The sequence below is a fragment of the Leptinotarsa decemlineata genome, unplaced genomic scaffold (genome assembly GCF_025532065.1).
Source record: "Leptinotarsa decemlineata unplaced genomic scaffold, Ldec_3_MD MMD2_tig00078422_RagTag_RagTag, whole genome shotgun sequence".
Lineage (NCBI taxonomy): Eukaryota > Metazoa > Arthropoda > Insecta > Coleoptera > Chrysomelidae > Leptinotarsa > Leptinotarsa decemlineata.
This window is the reverse complement of record NW_027412747.1, coordinates 23,037,123-23,044,331: the sequence shown is the minus strand read 5'-3', so window position 1 is coordinate 23,044,331 and position 7,209 is coordinate 23,037,123. Positions and strand designations below refer to the sequence as shown.

The following is a 7,209-nucleotide window of genomic DNA, read 5'->3' as shown; positions in this document are numbered from 1 at the left end:
CGAGTTGGAAAACGTGGATCTGCGGATGCCACTTTAACAATGTGCTTTTTGTTCAATTGGAGGAAAGCTAATGAGATGAGAATATTTAATAAACTGGGGACAAGTAATGACCACTCATGAAACATAATTAATTAATCGGAATTGCCATTTACGCTTCGTGTATGATTCTATTTTCGGGTAAGTGGTGTGTGGGCGCTTTGAAGAGTCATAAAATTGGCGTACATTTAAAAATCTGAGTGCGTCCGGGATTTTTATAGCATTATCGACGAAAAACAATACAAGAGCATTAACAGGAATCATCTGAAAATGTCAAGGAGAGAGTTATTTCCGGCATTAAAAGCACCAAGAGACGAACGTCAGGAAAAAATATATCGAAATGTTTATTGTACATCCCACCAGTTTTGTTAAAAAAACTGAAGCCTAAATATAAAAAAAAGAAAGGTTTTGACTTGCTACTTCTTCATCTTCATACAAGAAAAATGTTGGAATTTTCCAAAGAAAGGAAAAAACAATCAATGTCAAAAGAGTAACTCTATATAAAGATGTGTAGATCACGCAGAGAAGTAACTTCCAGACATTAACGGGAAAAAAAGCTCTCTCGAAACAGCTATTTTCATATAAACATTCAATTACATGAAAGAAAAATACTTTTGAAACAAATACTCCTATATATGAACACTGCATTATACGAAAAACACTTTTCTCTACTCAGTTTGTATTCCAAACATTCGTAATGGAATCGAATCAGATACCATTCACAGAATTGCTACATAATATAGCAAATGAAAGAGGTGACATTTCATTTACACGGAACATCATCCTCACCTATGCCAATTTGATGAAATTTGATTTCATGGTTCAGTATAGTTGCTTTCGAGGGCGATACAACGATTAGAGCGGTCATACAATTTTTCGTTATCATTTTCATAGTACAATTCGTCTTTAGTCTCTAAATAGCCCTCATATTTTCAGCGAGAATTATCTTGAAGTTTGAAAACAGGAAAAAGTCGCTGGGGCCCAGATCTGGAGCATACGGTGGATGCGGAAGCGAATCGAAGCCCAATTCATGCAATTTTGACATCTTGCCACATTGATTTGTGGCACGGTGTATTATCTTGATGGAACAGAATTTTCTTTTTATTCAAATGTGGCCGTTTTTACGCGATTTCGTCCTTTCGTAACAGTCACTGTTGATGTTTTTTCGATTCACCACGTGCAAATGTCACATTGTCACATATCGACGTATAAATTCGGGTTTTTTATGAGGGAACAGTTTGTCAGTGAGTCAGTTGGTCAGTTAGTCAGTAAGTCACTCAGTCGGTGAGTCAATCGGTGAGTCAGTCGGTGAGTCATTCGGTAGGTCAGTTAGTCAGTCAGTCGGTGAGTCAGTCGTCGGCGAGCCAGACAGTCTGCCAGCGAGTCAGTCGGTGAGTCAGTCAGTCGGCGAATCAGTCAGTCAGTAGATGAGTCATAGTCGATGGGATCAGCCAATCGGTTAGTCATTCGGTCAGTTGGTCAGTTGGTGAGTCAGTCAGTGAATCAGTCGGTGAGTATTTCAGTCAGTGACTCAACCAGTCAGTTGATGGGTCAATCAGTGAGTCAGTCATTACGCCAATCAGCGAGTCGGTCAATCGGTGAGTCAGACAGTCGGTGGGTCAGTCAGTCAGTGGGTCAATCGGTCGGTGAGTCAGCCAGTCGGTGAGTCAATTCGTCAATTCGTCAGTTAGTCAGTCGGTGAGTCACTCGGTCAATCTTTGTGTCAGTCAGTGAGTCAGTCGGTAAGCCAGTTGGTCACTAAATCAGTCAGTCGGTGATTCAGTCAGTCAGTGAGTACGTGAGTCTATCAGTCAGTCAGTTTGTAAGTCAGTGTGTCGGTCGGTGAGTATCTCAGTCAGTGAGTCAGTCAGCAAGTCAGTTAGTCAATGAGTCAGACAGTCGGTGAGTCAGTCATTCAGTCTTTGGTCAGTCAGTGAGTCAGTCGGTCACTAAATCAGTCAATCAGCGAGTTAGTCAGCGAGTCAGTCAGTGAATCAGTCAGTCGGTTTGAAAGTGAGTTAGTCAGTCTATAGATAAGTCAGTCAGTCGGTAAGGCAGTCAGTCGGGGAGTCAGTCAGTTGGTCTGTAAGCCAGTTAGTCAGTCTGTTGGTAATTCAATCAGTCAGTCAGTCTATCGGTGAGTCAATCAGTCAGTCACTGACACAGTCATTGAGTCCGTGAGTCAGTCAGTCAAATATTATTATTATTATTGATTCACTATGAAAGAGTTTTGATTTCCATTTTCATTTGAGTTGGGGTGCGAGTTTTTGTAGTAGTATTCATGCAAAGTTTAAATATTTAGTCACAGTCATATTTGAATATTTGATTGGTGATTGAAATTGTCGAGAAAACTAGGCACAGAGAGTCACATATGAATCAAGAATAATTACAAATAGATCTTAATTTCATGGCTGTCAATTTTATCGCTATTTTCGTGGTCTAGCCTTCAGTTTTTTCATCATTTTATGGGTTTGAAGGAAATAATCGAAGTAACATGTATTTCCAGCAAGTTGCTTGTGTCTTTTTGCAACCACAAATTTTCAGGTAACGTCAAAGTGGTTGGGGTTTTCATTCTCCCATTCATTCCATTAGGTTTTAATCCAACTGTGGTATAAAATTTGTCGGTTTTACAGATTACCAGAATTGGAAAAAGCAACGTTCCTCTTTGGAAATCCCAGCGAACTTGCCAAAAAACTTGCAGTTTCTCAGTAAATATGAATGCACTAGACCGAGTGCATCCAAATGTTATTCCACCTGGGCCCCCATGTTTTCGATATTCAGCGTACCTCCGTTGATAGTGTATTTGGGAAGATTAGGTAAATTTTATGGATTTGGAACATATTGTTTTTGGTGAATCCGAGTTCACAGAACTGAAAGAGGTTTGGAAGTCGTTGACTTTAATTCTGCGAATAACAAGTTGAAAAATTACAATAGTTTACGACGGTGTAATGGTAACAATTTAAAGATCTACCACTTCCCATATTACTGCCACTACCAATATTATTCGTTAGTTCTATAAGAAAATAGTTCATTTATCAGGAATAAACACCAACATTTTCCCATTTTGAAGGAAAATCAAGTTTAGAAACGACTGTGATGTCACTACTATTAAGGCTCACCGTTCCTTTCAAACCGTGTTCCAAAATGTAAAGCAGAATGAATATACGACATAACGATCCAATAAGTACTACTCCATCAAGTACCTCTTTAACAAAATTATAAATATAAAGTCTTTGTTTCTTAAATTGAACGTTCCATGTACCTAAGTGAAATTTAATATAGTAATGTTTTCTCTAGAGTAATTCATTGTTCATCTGGAAGTAGTTAGTTCCGTTTTTTCCCAGTTTGAATCTGAAACTAACTTTAGGTCATGAATTACACATATTTGTAAAGAGTTTACTTTTAACTCAGTTGCTTTATTCCTTCCTTCGAAGTTTTCCATAATTTTTTTGTATAAAGATGTAGAAGTAGAAACTGGAAAAGTTTTTTCTCAAGATCCTTTCGATTTCAGCTTTCATTATGTTGTGTAATTTTAGATTTTCACTGTTTTTCATGAACACGGGACTGTTTAATCCAACATCCACCGTGGTATCAATCAGACAAGTAGTTATTTTCTGGTTCTACAGCGGTAAATGTTTCGAATTTTTCTTAGAAATATATATTGACTTTTTGATGATCAACGTTCAAAAATTTTTGCAAAATCTTCGAGTCCCAGAAGAAAAGAAAAAAACCAGCATTTTTACAAGGCCCTCAACATTCGGATCATACAATCGGATTCTACTATAACTGAATTGTGGCTGCCAGGCCTGTTGAGACGGCCATTTGCTATAATGAATTACATCCTGTATGACTTTTTATTTGAGTTTTGCTCCAGTCTACTGCAGAAAGTCAAAGTAACGCGATTGATGCCGCGGTGAAAGATAACTTAAATACTATTTCGGCCAAAAATTTCACCACCTTCCCTCATTTATCATGATAAGTAAATGGTTCCGTTTTTGCGAGCTTTTTCTTCACATTTCGAAAGATCTGACTCTGCTTCTGATCGCAGGGAGTGAATTGTTAGTGAATTGACTGTTGTTCGGTTGTACAACTATTTTGAAAACGCTACCTGGATAATGAATCCGTTTTGGTGAGTAAATTAATACCAAGCTTGTTCTTTTTCAAGGCCCGGAAAAATCCCGCCAATTCGTCCTCAAAATTTTACATCAAGGTAATTAGAGTACAGGAAATGATATATAAATATTTTTTAATTAAAACAAGAACTGATGCGTCGTTAGTAATTCATTAAAAGATTACTAGATTTTTCCGGTTCACGAAATCGGCTAAGTTTAATGTGTTATTTGAAACCAGTTTTCATATCCCGTTAAGTTTGTCCAAAGTATTTCTTGTCGCTATCCTTATAATTTATTTCCAAAATAACACTCTATTCAACCTAATCCGTCCACAAAACTCTGAAATTGCTTTATATTTTTTGAACATACGTCTTCTAGAGGAAACAGTGGTAGGTATGGTTTCGATAAATGCAGTCGATCATTACCATAGCAGCGAAAACTATGGAAAGCAGCAGCGAGAGTGAGTTTTAAAATGTGCCTTACAGAATTTTCAATGTAGCAGCTGCTGCTACAGTATAATTATTGCTTGAAAAATCAAAGTCAAGGTACAAAAACAATGATTTGTTCTCGAAATGGATGGATGGAAAAAATAAAAAACTATTACAGAGGAATAAACTAACTGATACAGTTTATTGTATGATTTTCACTATAATTGGTTTAACAAAAACCACGAAACGTGTTTCGCTATACAATAGCTTCATCAAGCGTAAACGAAGTCACGTGGAAAATTGCAAACATATGAGAAGATCAAACACTATCCATGACAATAACTATACAATTTTCACACTGAACATTTAATTCAAGTTGTGTTTCACTACACGGTACTTTCATTAGTGGAACTAATGAAGTTACTTTCATCAGTTGGAACGATGAAACTACCTATATTTTCACAGTACTTTCATCAGTTGAACTGATGGAACTACCGTTATTTTCATTGGTTGAACTGGAAGTACCGGTATTTTCATATGTTGAACTGATGAAATTACCGCTACTTTTACAGTACTTTCATCAGTTGAACTGAGAAACTTACATCAGTTGAACTGACAAAACTATCGGTACTTTCATTAGTTAAACTGGAAGTACCGTTACTTTCATATGTTTAACAGATGAAACTGCCAGTACTTTCATCAGTTGAACTGAAAATACCGGCACTTTTATCGGTTGAACTGATGAAATACCGATATTTTTACAGTACTTTCATCAATAGAGCTGATGAAACTGCCGGTACTCTCACGATACTTTCGTCAGTTGAACTGATGGAACAACTGTTACTATCACAGTCCATTCATCAGTTGAACTGAGAAACTTACATCAGCTGAACTGACAAAACTACCGGTACTTTCATTAGTTGAACTGGAATTACCGGTACTTTCATATGTAGTACTTTCATCAGTTGAACTGATGAAATTTCTGTTATTTTAACAGAACTGCACCAGTAGAGTTGATAAAACTACCGGTACTCTCACGATACTTTCGTCAGTTGAACTGATGGAACAACCGTTACTTCCACAGTCCTTTCATCTGTTGAACTGAGAAACTAACATCGGTTGATCTGACAAAACTACCGGTACTTTCATTAGTTGAACTGGAAATATCGGTACTTCCATATGTTGATCTGATGAAATTACCGGTACTTCCATCGGTTGAACTGAAAATACCAGCACTTTCATCGGTTGAACTGATGAAATTACCGATATTTATACAGTACTTCCATCAGTAGATCTGATGAAACTGCCGGTACTCTCACGATACTTTCGTCAGTTGAACTGAGAAACCTACATCAGTTGAACTGACAAAACTACCGGTACTTTCATTAGTTGAACTGGAAGTCCCGGTACTTTCATATGTTGTACTTTCATCAGTTGAACTGATGAAACTACCGGTACTCTCACGATACTTTCGTCAGTTGAACTGATGGAACAACCGTTACTTCCACAGTCTTTTCTTCAGTTGAACTGACAAAACTACCGGTACTTTCATCAGTTGAACTGGAAGTATCGGTACTTTCATATGTTGGACTGATGAAATTACCGAAACTTTCTTCGGTTGAACTGAAAATACCGGCACTCTTATCGATTGAACTGATGAAATTACCGATATTTTTACAGTACTTTCATCAGTAGAGCTAATGAAACTGCCGGTACTTTCACGATACTTCTGTCAGTTGACCTGATGGAACAACCGTTACTTTCACAGTACTTTCATCAGTTGAACTGAGAAACCTACATCAGTTGAACTGACAAAACAAACGGTACTTTCATTGGTTAAACTGGAAGTACCGGTACTTTCATATGTTGTACTTTCATTAGTTGAATTGATCAAATTACTGATATTTTTCACAGTACTTTCATCAGTTGAACTGACGAAGCTACCGGTACTTTCATTAGTGGAACTGGAAGTACCGGGACTTTCATATGTTGTACTTTCATCAGTTGATATGATGAAATTACTGATATTTTTCACAGTACTTTCATCAGTTGAACTGACGAAGCTACCGGTACTTTCATATGTTGCACTTTCATCAGTTGAACTGGTGAAACTACCGAAACTCTCTCGATACTTTCGTCAGTTGAACTGATGGAACAACCGTTACTTCCACAGTATTTTCATCAGTTGAACTGGAAGTATCGGTACTTTCATATGTTGAACTGATGAAATTACCGGTACTTTCATCGGTTGAACTGAAAATACCGGCACTCTCATCGATTGAACTGATGAAATTACCGGTATTATTACAGTACTTCCATCAGTAGAGCTGATGAAACTGCCGGTACTCTCATGATACTTTCATCAGTTGAACTGATGGAACAACCGTTACTTTTACAGTCCTTTTATCAGTTGAACTGAGAAACCTACATCAATTGAACTGACAAAATTACCGGTACTTTCATCAGTTGAACTGGAAGTATCGGTACTTTCATATGTTGAACTGATGAAATTACCGAAACTTCCATCGGTTGAACTGAAAATACCGGCGCTCTTATCAATTGAACTGGTACTTTCATTTGTTGAATTGGAAGTACTGGTACTTTCATATGTTGTACTTTCATCAGTTGAACTG

General features: G+C 37.3%; 1 protein-coding gene across 1 annotated transcript in view; it reads left to right on the top strand.

The window, feature by feature from the left end:
• Positions 1 to 4,003: 4,003 nt before the first annotated feature.
• Positions 4,004 to 7,209, top strand: part of ITP (Ion transport peptide) — a 62,536-nt gene continuing 59,330 nt past the window's right edge. The window contains exon 1 of the mRNA XM_074186121.1: positions 4,004 to 4,165. The gene's annotated coding sequence lies outside the window, so the exon portion shown is untranslated. The remainder of the gene's footprint in view (positions 4,166 to 7,209) is intronic.